Raw genomic sequence first — 19,110 nt, 5'->3', positions numbered from 1 at the left:
CAGTTCACAATGTATTTGTAATGCCTGGACCATGGATTTAGCTTTCCTTTCACAGGACATGTTTTGCTGAGGTACGTAAAGTGCCTTGAGCAGTATCTGCCGTCATCCTTCTTCCATTTCAGTGGGAACCTAGCTCCCTCATTTGTCTCAACGTGAAAGGAATCACTGGATTATTCTCTCCTCCCATCAGATTCCTTTTCAGTTCCAGATCCCCTTTGTAACATGGTGATGATTTGTCTTCAAGTGTCCCCACTCACACAGACCTATCTTTCCCAGTGCTCCTGGGGGTCTCCAGCTTTATTTTGTCCCCTGCCCTTTGCAGTTCCTCCTGCAGCCTCTCCTCCTTTGCAGGTTCCTGGAATCATGCTTCCCTGGCCTCTGACCTTGAGCTATTCCCATCTCCTCTTTTCATTCTCTGCTGAGTTTAGTTTTTCCTTTCTCTGTGTTGCTTGTCTTCCCCATTCCCAGTCCACAAGCTTTTTCTTGTATTTCAGACGATGCAGTAGCAGGGAAGAACTTGATAATGTGCATGATATGCTCTATTCTGATGTTTGCTCAGAAGGTACAGTAAGTCTCTACAAAAATATGGTAAGGTCTCTACACTGAAAACCTGAATTCTCAAAAAAGGCTGTGAAATTTCATCAGCACAGAAGCTGTCATCCAAGTTTAGTCTTACCCAGGTCCCAGCTCTGAAGTGACCTGATGATTTAAAGCAGCGAGGATGGGCTGCAGCAGCACAAGGCTGGAATATACAACAGCTTTTACCTCAAGACAGCATTTCCCACTGCGAGACTGAGCTGAGAATCTCATTCCCCCAGGAGGTAGGCCAGCTATCACTACTTGCACCATCTATCACAGTGACAGACTAAGGGTAAGTAACCCACTTGTTGTTATTGACAGCAGATAGCTATAGACACCGCTGCCACCTGCCTCTTGGCACTGAGAGCTGTCAAGGGGTTAAGGGACTTGAGTGTTGAGACTCTGTTGTAGGTATCTCCACCTGACTGTGCTGCTTAGACTTCCTGGTCCTGGGCAGTTAACTCAGGCAGTAGCAGAAAGAACAGACACATCTTCAGCACTCCAGGACACGTTCTACCTCCCACTGCCCTCTGCTAACACCAGAACCACAGTCCATCCCACAGCTCTCCTGCCTCTTTCACTTGGGTGCCGCAGTGTTCAGCACAGCATGCCAGGGTAGCATTGCTCAGGTGGAGCATTTGTGTTTCTTCCATTCAGTTTCCATCCTAGATAGGGTTGTGTTGTCCAGAAAGAGTGAGGTGGAGCTCCCACTTGCTAGGCTGAGAAGCAAATTGCCACAGCACAGCAAAGGACACATTGGGACCGTCTGTCTCCTCATGCCTCCCCGCCAGCCTTGCTCAAGGTCACGCCATGTGGCAGCAACAAGAACAGAGCTCACGAATCCCACCTCCTCATCCTGCTTGTTCCAGGGCCAGGTCCTGCTGGGAAAAAGCCATTATCTGTCCAAGTGCAGCAGCAGTGCCCGGGTGTTGTGGTGCCAAATACACACATTTTGGAAGGTCAACAAAGAAGTTGAAGCTCAAGAACAGGTTAACGCTTGCGCTGAAGCTCCTGCGCACACACAATAGGCAGCAAGAAGTGCCAGCTCCAGAGGCTCTGGAGGCTCTGCAGGTCTGGGGACATGTTGTGCTGGAAACACTGGGGCCCCATCCAGCTGTACCAGCACTCCCTCACCCGTGGGACTACGAGTTCCTCCCCAGGAAAGCAGCAGCGCCAAGCTGACTGCGCTCCAGCCCCGGCAGGAAAACACCAATTTAGGGACAATGCCCAGATGGGGTGATTAAGCAGCCTTCTCAGCAATATGCTGGCCAACACGTGAGCTGTGTGTTCTCCAAGGTGCACACCTGCACGCCGAGTTGTACTTTGTGCTTTTTCCTTGCAAAGGTCTGCACGTCAGGGATGGCTACCCCCAGAGAGGCATGGGAGTAGCAGGGCATTTTCCCTCCACCTGCCAGGCAGCTTCATCTCCACCCCAGAGGTGTCTCAGAGGAGACTGGGGGAGTGTTTACCTTCACTGACATAGCTGACACAGCCCTCATAGCTTAGGCCCTCCTGAACTTGAAGGATATGGACACCCAGCCACACACTTCTCTGACTATGGTAGAAACAGTCAGGCTACTGACAGCTAATGAGAAATGAGTTTGGACAATTAATCAATACACAATCTCCTCCTCTAATTATATTGATGTAACATGAGCTCCATCCCCCAGGAAGGCCAAAGGCCATTGAGCAAAGCCATTTAGCAGCATTTATTTATATCCTTGGTGGTTCAATAATTTCAGTCTTGCCTGATAGCATCAGGTCACCCAGGGCTAGGCAGCGTCTTTTAGCTGGAGGAAAAAAAAAAAAAAGAACAACAGGTATTACTTAAGAGAAAAAGATCCTTTGAATGGAAAAGGATATTTTAAAGGCCAATACATTCCTTTTCTCTATTTTTTTAAAATCGTACAAAGGTGTGCACAAAGAATTTCTGAAATAGTCTATGCAAATGGTTAAAAAAGAGAGTCATTTTATAAGAGGAATACCAAAACAAATATTGAGAAGGTCACCAGGCACTTATTACTCTCAGTTGCATTAGAACGTCCTTCTCTAGAAGTCTACCATGAAGCGTTAAAAGAGTATTTGTCCTTCACTCATTCATCCTAAAGCCATGCCTTTCCTCCAGCAGGCACAAACTGCTTTTTAAGAAACCTGGCCCTGTAGGTAAGGTGAGTTCATGCTTGTGTAATTAAAGCCTGTGTCGAAACACATACACAAGGGACAAAGATGATGTCATGGCACAGCTGTTTCTGCAACACAGCTGGTTTCTTGGCTCCCTGATAGAAATCCTGCTCTTGCTGAGCTGCGGCGATGCGGGTGGTAAAACTGTCACTTGGTAGCTGCAGATTGTCCCCGCTGGCTGTGTGAGGTGCTTTCCTGCAAAAACCAGTAGACTCCTTCCTTTGCACCCTCGGCCAGGCTATGTAACCTGCTGAGAAAGGAACTGGTGCTTGCAAAGAAGCTGTTTACTTACACAATTGCCTGGTGGGACTTGTTTGCAGAGTACTACTGAGAACCACCAAATCTGCTTGTATAGCTCTGGAGACAGCTCAAATCCTCTGTTCCCAGACCAGTGATTAATGTTGTATGGAGAAAAGTTAGGACTGAGGATAAAACCCAGCTTTCAAAACAAGGGCCTCTGATCACACACTGAACAAACACTTCCCCTTGCCTGTGTCAGCTAGTCTAATTCCCAATAAAAGGGCAGATTGGTTTGGAAACCCTAGCCCCAGAGATGAACTGCCTTCTCACTAGCCAGAAAGGGCTGTCTCAAGTACCATGCCCTTGCTGTCTGTAAGGCCAGAGGCAGAGCTCCCTCTGCAAGTAGCTAACACAAAGTAAGCTCAAAGTTAAGTCTCCCAGCTCAGACCTTGGCAGGAACAGGGTCACGCTCCTTAGAGTCCCACCTCCTTGTTAATCCTTACTTATAGACAGCTATATTGTCAACACATGCTCAGAAGATGCACCTGATCCTGCCAGCAGCTGAGCTGAGAACAATGGCCAGAGAAAGGCCACAAAGACATCAGAAGGCTGGAGCACCTTTCCTAGGAAGACAGGCTGAGAGACTGTTCAGCCTGAAGAAGAGAAGGGTTCATGGAGACCTTACAGCAGCTTTCCTGTACCTGAAGGGGGACTACAGGAAAGCTGGGGAGTGACTTTTGACAAGGGCATCTAGAGATAAGACAGGGGGTAATGTCTTTAAACAGGGAGATCTTCAGGTTACACATTATGAAGAAATTCTCTAGTGTGAGAGACTGGCACAGGTTGCCCAGGGAGGCTGTGGCTGCCCCTCCCTGGAAGTGTCCAAGGTCAGGTTGGATGGGGCTGTGAGCAACCTGGTCTAGTGGGAGGTGTCCCTGCCCACGACAGAGGTAGGTAGAACTAGATGGTTTTTAAGATCCCTTCCAGTGCAAACCATTGTATGATTCTATGTTCTCTGGACACAAGAGACTTCATTGCATTGGCAAAGATTTGCTCCACACAGAGAGGGTCTGTGGCAACGACACACAGAGCACTGTGATAGCAACAGCCCAAGACATAGTGTCCGGATTGGATAAAACTCCATGAGACCGGACAGGAGTCCTTTTTCCCCTCTCTCCTCTGTCCCCCACACACTGAGTATATGGAAAGTGGTCGGTTATTATTAGCAGTTCTTCAGGTGTGGCTTTGTTCTACAAGTACAGAAAATACATGCAGATGCAGACATACATCTATGCACGCACACACCATTGTTCATACACTCATGCTGTGTTAAGCCCATCCAGCCTGTGCCTCAGGTAACTGATGAGATCTTGGTGAAAAGTGCTCTAAGCCTGTCTGTGCTCAGGTTTAACTCTGTGCTAAGCCTTTCCCAGCTGAGTCCACAGAGAACGCTGCTATTGTGAGGGCCAGAGCCTTCCTGCCATGCCAGCACACGCAAAGGCCGAGGTTTCATAAGCTGCCTGCCATCAGGAGGACAAAGTCCCGTTGAGTGGGCATTGGCTCTGCCTTCCCTTGCAGATAGCGAGGGATCAGCTGAATGCAAATTTGGCAGCCTCCCAGGGCATGGCACGAGGCTAGCCAAGCATGTGAAGCAGAGGCATTATCAGTGCCCTGTTCCTAACAAAGTGAAGACATTCACTTTCATCTCAAACTAATATTTGTCCCCTCACTTTCCAAGCAGAGGAAGAAAGACGCGCATTGTGCCGGATCCCCTGCTGTCATTCCTCTCTCCTAATCTGCAGCTTGCAGTCAGAGGGAGGCTATGGGCATGGGAAAACACTTCAGCATCCGAACTCAAGAGTAACATCTAGTCAAGGAGTAAAGTAGAAATAGTAAATAAAGGCTCTTTAGGAAGGAGGGAAGACAAAATTAATTAAGTTAGTGTGTTTTCCCAACACAACGGCTTGGAAAGCTAAGGTTTGCAAGAGGCAAGTTAAGAAGTCTTGTTCATTCCCCTTTGGGAGAAAAAAGGTGCCAGCTGCCCATAGTGTCTCCTCGATCATCTTTAATGCCAAAGGCAGAAAAGAACTTTTAGGAACTCAAGGAACAAGAGTTCTAGAACTCTTTAGGAACATGCATTTTAGTCTTGGTTTAGGGCACAGACCAGTCAGCCTCATGAGTTAGACAGTGTCCTGAGCATTTGAAGGGACTTCTTTTTGCTGAAAGTAATTCTATTTCTGCCTGACATTTGTGCATTTTCTTTGTAGCTCAACTCTACCCTTGAACCAGATTCACTTGCATATCTAAGTAAAGAAACTCCATCTTAGACCTATGTTTAAGCTGAGCCTATGTGATATGACACATACAGAAGACGTCATACTCTTGCTGGGACACTGAATGTTTTACACAAAGTTGTCCTGGGAAACTGATTGCCTGCCTGTTGCCCATGAAGCAGTGGAGATGCTGAGTCCACAAAACACTGAGTTGCAAGGTCCTGCCCATAGGCAGGCAAGACAGGCTGGCTGGCTACTGAGGGGTTTCTGTTCCTCTGCAAGGGTTGGCAAGCAGGGAAACCAGGAGAGGGGAGAAATGCAGCTCAGGGGGGTCACTGTAAACCAGTCAGGAATGACCTAAGAGCAACCAGCCTGCCCTTGTATCCTCAGGCAGCTGAACTCTCAAGAAACCCCACTGGGGAAGGCACCAGAAGGCAGCTTTCTGGGTCAACTGATTTTGTAAACACAAGGCCAATATTAATTTCACACATTTTGCAGTTAGCTCCTGTTTTGAGTCAGTTAGTCACAAATGGCCTCTGAGCTGTTGAGGGAGACAGGGAGGAAATGGAGAGGAAAAAGAGAGGAAAGCTCCCTTATTGCTCACACCGGCAGTAAACATATGGAAGTGGAAAGCATGCAGACCACAGACACTAAGAGACAGGGCACAAAACTCAGCCACAGGTTTTGTGCACCTGTGTCTCCCCTGAACTGGAGCTATTTCGCATCCAGCCAGCTCAGAGCAGAGGCAAGGAGTTGGGCTTTGTCCTCCCTCCCTGTGGAGATGTGCTCTTGCTTGCTGCAGTGAGTAGTGAAAGAGTGCAGTGATAGTGCAGAAGATCAGCCAGTCAGCCATGCCTTTTACTCATGTCCAAGCTTTCTCCAGTCTTTGCAAATGTGAGCCCTTTTGTACCATATCCTCATGACGCTGTCTGGAGAAGGGGATGGGGGAGCAGAGTGAGGAGGAGTCAGTGATAAAATGGTCAACACAGCCCTGAAGTGCCAAGTGTCAGCCCCTTTTCTCATCAGCATTCCTTCCCTATAGCATCCTGCTGTAGTGTCTTCTGCAAGCCACTACAGACCTTTCCCACAGTGTCTGTGTCCCTGGAGCAGAGGCCTGTGTATGGCTGAGTGCCTTTGGAGTCGTGAGCCATCAGTGAAGCAGGTGCCTCATCAAAGGGGCTGTGTCACAGGCATGCAGCAATACACTGCACCACACAGGGGATGATGCCCAACATCACAGCCAGGAGGCTACAGCCTCAGCTGGGCAGCCATGTGCAGCCCTTGGGGTCAGAGGTGAGAAAGGTGGCCACAGCATAGTGCTGCAGGGGTGTGTAATACATGCAGGGAGTGGGACAGGACCTCACTGTGTGCCTCACATTCAGCTTTGGCTGGGCATTAGCAGGACTGCCAGAACAGCTACCCAGCCCACAGCAAGGCCTGGAGCATGCACATTTCTTGACCCCTCAGTCTACTGCAGATAATCCTTCTGCAACCAGGGGACAACCAGGTTCACAGCAGTCCTTTCACAGGGTGCCAGTAAAGCAACAGGGAAAGAGCCAAGGTAAGCTCTTGAAGTAAAGCAAAAGCCACCACAAACACACCTGACTGAGCCTGAGCAAGTGTGTAGTTAATGTTGTTCCTTTAAACAACATTCAGGGTAGAAATATAAACTATTGGCTGGCTCTCAGAAGCCAGGAGTCCTGGCTTTCATGGCCAGCCTTGTCAGGCACCTCACATTTTGGTTTTGCTGAGGCCACAGGACCTTTGTGGGTTTTTTCTCTGCTATTGCAATGCATGGCAAAGGGAATGAACTCCTTCCACAAGACATCTGTCCCCTTTGAGAAGAGCAGCAAAGGACCAACTCAGCTTGGCACTGACCAGAGAAGAAGGGAGAGCATAATGCCTATGTCATGTACAGAGGCTGCCTGCCAAAGTGCTTGGAGCACAGTCCTTCAGCAAGTAAATCCCTAGGGAAATAGACAACGTTGGCCATCTGCTTCCTTCCAGCCACCCTGCAGTGCTCTGCCTCCATGGGACCTGCTCTGCCAGGTGATAGAAATGCAGAGAGGCTCTGTCATCTTTCTCCACACAGTAGCTTAAGCACTTGAACGCTGTATTATGGATGTGAATCAAACATCTAAGCAACGCATGAGTCCCTTAACCTGACCCCACTGCCAGCATCTCATCTGCCTAGCCCTCCAGCAGCCTGCAGGCATGCCACAGCTCTGTGGTGGTCTCAGCCCACGCACCCTTCTTGTCACAGTGTGTGCCCTTCCTGGACCTCCCACCTCTGCCAGGCTTAGCAGCCACTGAGGAGAGAACCTTCCCCCTCTGTGTGAAAGAAGGAACTTCAAAGAAACTTCACGACAGAGAAAACCAGCGGAGAAACTCACTGCTATCCCCTCCCAGCACTAAAGTGACCAGCTGCTTCAGCAAAGAAAACTCCTTCCTGAGTGGTTGGCATCTGTGGATCTTACCTGTGAGCCTTTGTTTTTTCCTGTGTGTCAGACAAGTGATTTTAAAGTACCACCTTCTATCTCACTATCTCTCTCTAAGAGAGTATCTCCTCATTTGTGCTCCTGCTTGACAGCCTGCCAGGGACTCTGCACTTTGTCCAGGAGTTAATATTTTATCTAGAGTTCCAGGGAAGCTCAGTGGAAATCGAGCTAGCCTTGAAATGCCAAAGGTAACTTTAAAATATTTCCTTCCGGATTTCGAAATGTTGCTAGTAGACATGTATTCTCTCACAGGGATGTGGCTCTGCACCCAGCCTAACAGCTGGGGAGACTATTTATGGAAATCAGTGCCACGAGTCTTTGTATCACTTTCATGTGTCTTTCCCAGACCCCACCTTTATACAAACCAAGTGCATCACTCTCGTAGCTCAAATGAGGTGAAGTGGAATCAGCTCCCCAGCAATGGAAAGTCTGCTCAAGCTGAAAAGTTTTCTTTGTTCTCATTGCACAGGATAATTTTTCTACTGTGTAGCAGATTTATGTGAGGAACAGTGGTGGCACAGGGAATAATGGCTCCATTTTGTTTAATTATTAACTCACACGGTTGCCTGGTGCCACACATTCCAGCAGATGCTGCAAGGCAGTCAAGCTGTGCTGGCTAGAGAGCTAAGCACAAATTTGGCAGTAGGGAAAAACTGATTTCTCCTTCTTCTGCTCACTGATGTTGTGCCCTGACCTGCTGGTGCTTGGCTCTTCCTACCTGCAGCACACTGTCCCAACAGTTCTTTGAACACTGAATCTTCTGCACACTCTGAACATTTTACACAAACAACTGACACTGTGGTGTATTACTTCAACTACAACTACAACCTCAAAGACCAAAGCCAAACAATATAGGAAGTGTAAGAAAGGAAGCCAAGGGAAATTGGTATCATTGAGTTCTCCAGCTGCCATCAAGCTCTGTCTTGCAACTTGTCACTGCCTCATTTGCAAACTGACAGGAGCAGCTTTACACCTCAAAGACACACGTTTTAAGAGAACTTGCTGGAAATTTTCTGCAAAACTTTTCTCAAGTTTCAATGCCAGTTCCTCACAACCAAACCATTTGCAGGGAGGAGCTGCTTTCAGAGAACTTCTCAGCTTGAAATATTTTTGAGGGGATTCCTTTTCTAAGTGTCATAATATTTAGACATTTTTAAAGCAAAAAGGAAAAAATCACCACAGATTTACAATCCTTAGTTGTTAAAAAAAAACCAAAACAAAACCAGAAGAAAACATTTAAAAGTTACTGAAATAAAATATTTCAAAAAGAGATTTTTTCCTAGCAAAATAAATCTTTGAATAATTAAAACCTTTGGGAGAGGGGTAATCTATTTCTCACTCAGCTGGGATTTTAGAGAAGCAGAAAATAATAAAACAGAAATTAAGTTGTCTGGGAAAAAAAATCTCAGCCAGAATCCTTTACTTGAGTGAAGATGACCCTAGGGTTACCAGGTACACTTACAGCCAAAGCTGAGGCAGCTAAGCTTGAGCAACACTTCCCTTCATGAACAAATGCCTGAGATGCCAGCAAGTCCATGCTGCCTGGAACCCGAACTCTGTTCCCATCTTTTTGTCTATTTTAAGACATATCCTGTCCATGGTCTTTTCAGTTCCTCATGATCAGGTATGTGGCTCCTCCTGGAAACTCCTGTGCTCCAAGCAGACAGCTGGGCTTTTACTGAGGGATGAATCTGTACCCTGAAATGCAGCCCTTCCCGGGAAGTGTTAGGATGCCCTGAGGAATACCTTCAGGGTAAGCAGCTCCTCCCAGCAGGTTTCCAGTATTTCAAAACCTCAGCACTCCAGGCAGACCAGTGAACACAGAAAGAGACTTTGGTTTACACAGTTCCCTCTTATTCACAGTCCTCAGGCATCAAACTATGCTTTGGATATACCCAGACACCCACATCCTCCCTAACTCCCCCCCACAAGTTTCCTTTCCAGGCGTCCTCCACCCTCTGCACTCATCAGGTCACAATTCCTGCTGATAGCATGTGCCAGATGACTTCTGCTCCATGTCCCGTGGAGGCTGCCAGCCTGTTAGTCCTACAGTCTGAAATGACCTTCAGGAGATTGGCTCCAAGGTGAAAGTACACAAGCACATTGAAGCTGGTTATTTGGCATCCAGGGATGAGAGCAAATGAGAGGAAACAAAGCTGGTACAACTGTCTTTTGGAAAACATCATAATCTAACAGCCAGATCTGCAAGCCCCAGAGCATTTGCAAAGAAAAGTGAAAGGCCAAGGTAACCCAGATTCAGGGGTCTCCAGAACTCCTGGCTGGGATGCCAGATGGGAGGACAAGAGCCAGTGAGAAGTGGGAGAATATTATTCCAGACCATGCCTACCTGGGTACTGAAGTGTGGATCCCAGTCAATGCCCTGTCTTACCTCCTACAGGCAGTGCCAGGGAAATTCTGTATTATGGCATCATCTTTGATTCAAAGTAGCAGAGCCAACAGTCCAAACCAGCAAAACCTTTGGCACAGGGCAAGTTTCAGAAGAGATCCTTGAAAATCCTCCCCCAACTTAATGGGCTAGTAATGTTGTAGTGGTTCCCAAGACCCTCAATGCAGATCTTATCTGCCCTGTGACCACCAAATCATACAATGTTCTCTTACTGAGAACACTGTCCCTGAGTGCTTTCAGACCAGACTGTCTGAGGGGATGTACAACAGAACATTTGCACCTCAAACTCATAGAATCATAGAACGGTTTGAGTTGGAAAGGACCTTGAAGGTCATTTAGTTCCAACTCCCCTGCCATGGCAGGGACACCTCCCACTAGACCAGGTTGCTCAAAGTCCCATCCAACCTGGCCTTGAACACTTTGAGGGCAGAGGCAGCCACAGCTTTCCTGGGCAACCTGTGCCAGTCTCTCACCACCCTCACACTAGAGAATTTTTCCTAATGTCTAACCTAAATCTACCCTCTCCCAGTTTAAAGCTACTCGCCTATCACTACATACCTTTGTAAAAATCATCAGTTGCTTAATTCCTTCAGAGGAGGGATGAGTGAAGAGGAAGGTGGGGAGGATCTCAACAGATCTCAACCACAGCTTTTGCTTAGCACCATGACATGCCTCCTGCAATGCCTATTCTGTAAAGACGGTGCCCAAGCTCAGAGGATAATGAGGATTTATGGCTAAAATTCTCCCTCTTCAGCTAGGAACAAGCAAATGGTGGGTCTACATTTCCTCCCAGGCCCATCAAGCTCGATGATGTGCGACTAACTCTTTCATTGACTAAAGCCCAACCACATCCCTCACATGACCTTACATAACTGCTCATCTATTTTGTTAATGAATGGAGCTTGAGAAAATTTCCATTGCCCAAGGCCCTGAGGGAAAAATGTGTGAGCACCATCTCCGCATTTTGTGTGCCAGTGTGGGATTTTCCTATGGACTGACTGAGTACAGTGGTATTATTTTTTGGTTGCTGTCATTGGTGCCTAAAATGGTAAGCTAACAGCCAGCTGCCACGGAGATGGGGAAATAAAAATAAAAAGCGAGTCTGCCTGGGCCAGGGGAAATAAAAGACTCTCTCTGCCAGGAGCAGCAGGGACATCACCACTGTGGCCAGGGGCTGCACCTATTCCCAGGCAAAAGCTGCTGTGTTTGCTCAGCTCAGCACAGAGCCAAAACACCTCCCAGCCTCTCTCCTCTCCCTGCCACAGATCTAGCAGTGCCAGCCTGCAAGTATCCTGAGGGCCAAACACAGTCCTGGAGCTGGCAAGCATCTCTCTCTGCCCTACCATGCTCTCAGGATGGAGCAGTCAGATGCTGGACAGAAGTGGAGGGGGTGATACGAATCTGTTTGCTATATCAACATAGCAAAGGCACATGCACCAGAATTTACAGCAGGTAGGAGCTGGGAAGGAGCTGGGGATACCCAAGTATTTCTAAAAAACTGTAATGATTCTTCAGATTTTTCCCGTTTTAACCACTTCACTGCCTAAGATAGAAATTACTTTTATCATAAAAGTCCTTCTACTGATGGAGGGCTGAGGAGGGGGAAGGTCTACCTCTCCTACAGCAGTGTCATGTAAAGGCATCTGTAAGTGGCAGAGACGTGATTTTCAGAAACACAATTCATGCTGTTCTCTGAGGATGTACTTTGGAACCAAGGTACTAGCTGGGTGTGCAGTGAGAGGTCTTTGTGGGTCTTCGTGGCAAATCTCATTGTCATCGGGTTTAGGAATGGTGCTAAAGCTAACAGGCTAGCTAGGTTGAACTGGGCATGACTGGACTAACATGAAGGATGGAAGTTGCAGGGCTGAAATACTGGAGGATGCTCCTTCCTCATTCAGTTTATGAGGAGAAAATGCAAATGCAGCTCTAGGGTCTGTAATGCCTGGTCCACGTGCAACGTTGAGTAAATATTTAACTGCATGAAGAACATTCCCTTCCAGAGACTGAAGCATCTGGGTTAATCAGTTCCAGATTATATTTAAGTCACAGGTGTCAGGAGGACAATACAAGTTCAAAACCTTGAGGATGTTCAAAGTCTTCCATGCCCGGTCAGTGGCCATGTCTCCCCTCAGATGCTAAAAAGGATGATCTTTTCATCTGCTACAAGAGCAGGGTGATTATCTCACTCAAGGACACACTTCACAGAGAAGGGGGTTTGAAGGTCCTGTTGCACCTGGATGGTGCTCCATGAGCTTGGCAGCAGAGGCTGCTGCAGCAGTTGGGCTGGGCTGGGCTGGGAGAGCCCTCAGGCTGGTCTGGAGATGTTTCGTGTCCTGTCAGCACACTGGTGCTCACCTGCAGGGTTGATGACAGAAGCTGTCACTGGTAGTTATTATCAGGCTTTGGAAACTGCTCAGTTCTGCCAGACCCTCCTCTTACACAACATATTCCCAGTTACTCTTTTACCCCAATATAGTCGATTTTCCTCCATCTGCCTCTTCCACACAAAACCAGTCTGTTTCCTTCAGAAATCATGCAGTGGAGAGAATACTAATTTTCATTAGTACTCATTTCTATAATAAAACAAGCTTCTCCACACGTGATGTAGTTCATATTTTCTTAGGGCCTGCACTGTGCTCTTGAAGCCTTGGAAAGAGACTCAGCTATCAGCATACCTCCTTCTGTCTGCATCACTGGCTGACCAGCTGGTGAGCTGAGCTCTTAGTTTCTACTTCTTGACCATTCATCTCTGACTTCTGTTGATGCTTCAGAGCAGAGATGTCTCTCTGTGAAGTAAAAGCACTCCAAGAATATGTTTACCTTTAGGGCCATCTTTGCTCTAGTGCCTTCCTCACAACCCCCCCTGAGGTTCAATGTAAATGTTTCCAGTCCCCTGCACCAAACACCATTCTATTCTCTTGAACACATGTTGCTTGAAAGGACATAATTTAAAGTTGGGAGGAGGAAGGAGGGAAGAGATTGAGTGTCCAAGTGCACTTGAGTGACTCAGCATCACTTAAGTGCTTCAGCCAAAGCACTCAACATTTACTATTTGGGGTATTTTTTTTTATTTTTTTTTGCAGTCAGAAGAGTCAAATATCTTACCATGCAACTGAAACCTTTGTGTATTATTCAAAGCTCAGCTCCTCCCATAGGAGTGTCAAATCAGAAGTTAAACTGAATTCTGTTAAACTGAATTCTGGCTACAAAATAAAACCCCGAAAGTCTGTGTTGCTCTTTTTCACTTTGGATTTAAATCCTCTGGACTGAACAGCCCTCACCAGGCACTGTGTAAAATTTTTTCCTAAAATAAGATGACAGGGGTCAGGGGCCCAAGCTAAGCTGATTAGCACAGCAAAAGCCGTATCACATTGCTACAGTGGGGTCATATGATTGATCACTAAGCTAAATATTTAGGAAGCTTCCCAGGGAAAGGGAGTAGATGACACAGAAGTCAGGGAAAATGGGCAACTGGGAGGGTCTAATACCATTTGCCTGTTGTAACGCAGATCAAAAAATCAGGGGTTGCTTTGCTTTGAATTACACCTCCCACCAGCTTCCCCGCTGAACACGTGTTCAGCTCCACAGACCTGGGTCTCCATATCCCACACCAGGCAGCTTTTTTGTCAGGTGGGAAACACCACATGTCACTCTGCAAACCACTTGCCACCATCCCACCATCCCCTCTCCTGGCAGCTGGGGACACGGCAGTGCCCACTGCTCCCGGGGCACCATGCTCCTCAGATACTTGAGTGGGCTCTCCATGGGCCTTGACTTTCCCCTTCCCTAGGAAGGGCGGGCAGCCTCAGGAAATGTTTCCCGGGAGCCCCCAGACCCTGCCCGTGTGGGAGCGGTGTGAGGGGAGCGGTGTGAGGGGAGCGGTGTCAGCCACACTCCCTGAGCCTTCCCCCCACTGCCACACCTCCTCCTGGAGGAGTGAAGGTGGGAAGGACACAAACTGTGAGAAACTAAAAGGCTCAGTTGCATCCATGTCCGAGCACCTCCTGGTGTGGCCTGGGGTGGGGGGGTTTCTTCTTCTCCATGAATTTTTGAGGAGCTAAAGCCCCTATCTCAGAGCGCTACCCAACTCACCTCAGCCCCTGAGCTCTCCTCTAGGGACAGGCATCCTTCATTCCCCTGGATCTCTGTTAGGTACCATCCTCAGGGGATTTTTTTCCACCCCCTCCAGAGCCCCTACAGCAGTCCCAACAGGGCTTTCCCCCTCTGGCAGGCCCTGCGACATGACTGCCCTTCTTCATAAGTGGCCTGCAAAGCTCATGGAGATTCCCTGCCACGACAGGCCCCAGAAAGCCCACCAAGGGCTCAGGGACAAGAGGAGCATCTCAAGGTGGTGCCTGTCCCACCTTGGCACCCACTGGCAGGTGCAGGAGAGGAAAGCAGCACCAAATCCTCCTCTATCACCTCATGGCTCCATGGGCATCAGAGAGGACTCTGGGATTCCCTCTCTTCCATAAATGAGGGGCAAAATCCTGGGCTGGAACAAGGCTCTTTGTAAGCGTGGCCACGGCCTGGCTCAGCTGCCAACTCGTTCACATGGAATTCATGACGTGAAGTTTCCTGAGCTCCCCCCATGGCTAATGGCATCCAAAGCGGTAGAGGTGGGAGGGCTCAGGGGAAGGTGGGAGAGAGGCACTGCCCCAGTGACCACCCCAAGACCTCTCTGCAGCACCCAGGGAGCCTCCTTTGCCCTTGTGGGTCCTTGGCACCCAAAAGGCACAGACATGAAGGCAATGTCTAAGGATTGAAAAGGATAAACATGAAGGCAAGGAGGCTGTGAGTAATGGAAAGCAAGCGTGCAGTTGTCCTGGAGAACCTGCATTATTAAACAGGTGTGAGTGCCAGCTGCCACCTGCCTGGGCAGTGACAGGGGGAGGGAGGCTTTCCACACATACATCATTTTTAGAAACCTTTCCCCCTCTTATATTCAGTGGTTAAAAAAGAAGCCACTAGAAGCTGACCTTCTCCTTTAATCACAGTTTTACCAGCTCTCATTTCTTCAATGTTTATCTTTCTTGCTTTGTTGCAGACTGAGGTTGTTTGCCAGAAAACAAGACAAAGGCTCGTTGCTGCCAGAATCTGCCATCCAACAACAAGGAATAGCAGTAAGTGGGCAAGTAGGGACACACAGAGCTTCACAGAGAGCTGAATAGAATAGCTGCTATTATTTTGGTAAGTTGCTGTTGACTTGGAGGCAGGATTCTCAGGGAAAGGTAACAGCTGGTGTTAGACAAATGATACCGCTAGAAAAAAGAGGAGCTTTTAGACACACAAATCCTTCTCTCAAGCTGAGGCAAAAGGCTGTAAGCATCAGCCTAAGTGCACTCTGGAAAAGTTTCCTCCGAGTCTCTCTCTTCAGGCAAAATAAGGGAACTGATTTCCACAGGGAAACAGCTTGCCACCCAGGAAGCAGCAAGGCAGAGGCATGGCTGAATCCCTGATCCCAGCTCTTCTGTGACGAGATGGCGCTTCTCCACCTGTCGAGGCCATTGCAGTTGCAATGCAAATAAAACCTGTTACAGCACTGAAATAGCACCCCTAGTACTTGTGAAACACCAGCAGATGCTTTGCCCACTGCATCACTGCACACAAGCAATATACAATTGCCGTTCAGACCCAGCCCTGTACTGTTGAGCTGTGGTTTACACTGACTCTAGAGATCTCAGGTCATCTCATGCACAACTCAGTCTTGACTGCAAACATTTGTGGTATTTTACTGAAAAATAAACAGTTTGCTGGCCCTGGGGAGAGCTCAGGAGCTGCATCAGCACTAAAAGAAGCAGGTGAGTTAGAGGAGGCACAGTGTCAAGACACTGATGGGCTGTGACTTGATGATGGCCAATGAAGAAAACTATGCTCTGCCAGGTTACAGGTTCAAGCAGCAGTAGTATATAGAATGACCATGTCAAAGTTTCCAGAGAAACTGCCTCAGAGGCAGCAGACATTTCACACTGTGTTCTGGGATTTGTCTATATGCTTTAGGCCAAATTGGAACTGCAGCACCATTTGTCGTTGGGAAGACACCTTGGCTTTCATATCGCACAACAGGATTTGCACAGGAGACTTCATTCAAATACAATTGCAGAGTGTCACAGAAAAAAAAGCAGCCTACAGGCAGAAAACTCTGTCCCTGTGACTGGTGCTCAGCTATGTGATTTCCTATTGCATGGTACATTTTCCCATGTGCTGTTTTAGGCCTGCCTCACCCTCTGCTTTCCCTCTGGTAATGAAACTCCAGATGTGCTTCTCCAGCAACAACACTGTTTCGTTCGGGAGAGAAAAACGCAGGACTAATCAACCCTGACATCAATATGTAGGTGTCTCAGATAGCAACAAAAGAACCAGCATCAATAATGGAGAGGGCAGGGAGAGACAGAGATGCAATGAAGTGGGGAGAGGAAAGCCAATCAACTTAATGAAATAAGGCGCAAGGTTAGTGAAGGGCTATTTATAGACTCCGACTCGTTCAGCCCTGTGCACTTAGAGGCTGGTTCAAACTGGCTCCTTAACAGCAGTAATAATCATTACGGAAAAGAAAGAGAAAAAAAAGTGAAAGCTTGGAAAATTCACTGCCGGAGGTAAAGCTTTAGAGCAGAGTCTGGCTGGAGTCAGAAGTAACTGCATTACTGAGAGATTGAAAGGTTAATAGGAAACCAGCTGACACTGAAAGGGAACAATTAGAGAGGTTAAGGGGCTTAATATTAGATTAATGGTTGCCTGGAGGAGAAAAAGCAGAGATTTCAGTAAAATGGGAGAATGGTGTGCAGAAGGCTGTTTTTTCATGGATGAAGAGCCCCAGGTCTGCTCCTGCCACTCCCTGGATAAAGTGGAAGAAGGTGGCTGTGACATTCTTTGTCAGTCTTGTTCAGTCTCCTATTTTCATCTCTCTTCCTTCCTTCTCATTTGTTTGTCTCTTCAATTCCCTATGGGTTTGCTCTCCCCTCAAGTGCTATCTGTGTGGTCTTGTCTTACTGTCTTCCTTGTGTTCCTCCTCCACCTCCCCACTGTATCCTTAAAGTTTGTAATAATAAAATGATGTTTAGCATTCCCATGGCCCTTTCATTCCTCTTCAGCATTCTGCTCTCCAGAGGAGGGGGGGTGGGGATGGCCACTTTTATCCACATTGCACATTTATCCACATTGACAGCAGTTAAAGATTCAAAGAGAAAAAAAAAAAAAAAGTTGACAAAGATCTGATGACAGGTCTGCTCATCAAATTCTCCCTGACTAGATAGACAATACTGACACTGGTGAGGTCCCTGACTACCAGCAGGCATTTAAAAAGACTTTTCACCAGGAAGATGTTGGGCTTACTGCATGGAGTACTGATTTAGCAAGATAGGAACTGGCATGGATCAATGTCATCTCTAAACTCAAAAGGGGAGTTGAAGATACTAAGGAGAGGACATTCAGTAGAAGGAACTCAGTCATACCAGATGGAGGGCTACATGTATGTTGCTGTTTCCTGGTGGGCTGAGCACTGAAAGGACATGCAGTTAAAACATGCCTCTTACAGAAAGACAACAGAAAAGAGGACACTCTGTAGCTCAGAGGTGCTGGATGTTCCCCTGAAACATTATGCTACAGAGAGGAGATAAGCAGTTGTCCCTCCCCCCACAGTACAAGAGGAGTAGTGAAGGATGTGTGAGGGACTTGTTGCATTTGTACAATGCAGACTCCCCAGCTACAACCTGACCTATCCCATTTCCTCATGGTCAGCAGGGTTGCTAACATAGTCAATCCCCTACATGTCCCTGTAGCTTGGTACTAGGAGAGCCTTGTCACATAGCACCACTGGCTGCTGCTTAGAATGGTGCCGGGAGCATTGAACTACTCTCTGCATCCACTTGAGGACTCCTGAGACCCAGGGAGGAATTGTCTCCTCCTTCACCAGCCACAGCTGCTGCACTTAAGGGTCTTTCCAAATGCATATGCTCCTCCCACAGGACAGGGAGAACTTTCACCAAGTGCCTGGCCATTGGCAGCTGCTTGTGGATTCAAACAAGCCCAAGCTGGCTGGATCCATCCATATCTTTCACTGCTTCCTACATCACGGCCTCCTCTCTAAAAAACTCCTTGGCAAGATTAGAAAGCAATGCACTCAGCACTGCCTTCTAGGGCTGTAAAAGCCAGGCTGGGACTCTGACACTGTGCAGGCACATGACAGAAAAGTTTCCTCACTTGTGATAATGACAGTGAATGTCCCCATCTAGGTGAGTTGTGTTTCTTTGTGGCATATTACTTCCAGAATACTTGAAATGAAGTGTTCTGGCTTAATGCAACCTATGGAGGTCACCCATGGGTTCCCAAGAAGAGAACAAGGAGGCTCTTGTTGGTATCAGCAGGCAACTCAAGCAGTTTTCTTCTTAGATCTGTGACAGCTGAGGACTGACTTCTTACCACTGCTAGTTGATAGAAAGATCAGAAAGATGGCTAGGGAAGCATTTGCTGGGTGTGTTACTTCCCCAGGTCTCTCTTCCATGCAACCACATCTGCTTAAAAGGAATGAGACTGAAGGAGCAGGCTCTCCCTCCCATTTTCCAGTCGTATATAGGAGCATTTTTTAGATCTAACATAAACACCTCTCCCCCTGTGCCTGGCTACCCACAATCCTGGAGCTGCACCTCTGTTTTGAAAGATCCACTATCCTCACAGTGCTGACCTCTGCCAGAGCCTGGAGGTACCTATCACCTCCAGCCTGCTGTGCCCCAGAGTCAGAAGCACATTTCAGCTAAGGATCTGTACAAACAGCCATTAATCCCCAAGCTACCCCTAGGAGCCAGGCCCATAATTATTTGGCTTGCCATTTATCTCTGGAACTCACTGTGCCTGTTCCCTCAGCCCGGGGATGAAGGAAGGTAAAACAATACCTACCATTTCGTAACAAATTGCATATTAAATCCACTGCAGCTCA

Source organism: Calypte anna, chromosome 1 (assembly GCF_003957555.1).
Source record: "Calypte anna isolate BGI_N300 chromosome 1, bCalAnn1_v1.p, whole genome shotgun sequence".
Taxonomy (NCBI): domain Eukaryota; kingdom Metazoa; phylum Chordata; class Aves; order Apodiformes; family Trochilidae; genus Calypte; species Calypte anna.
This window is presented reverse-complemented; position numbering follows the sequence as displayed.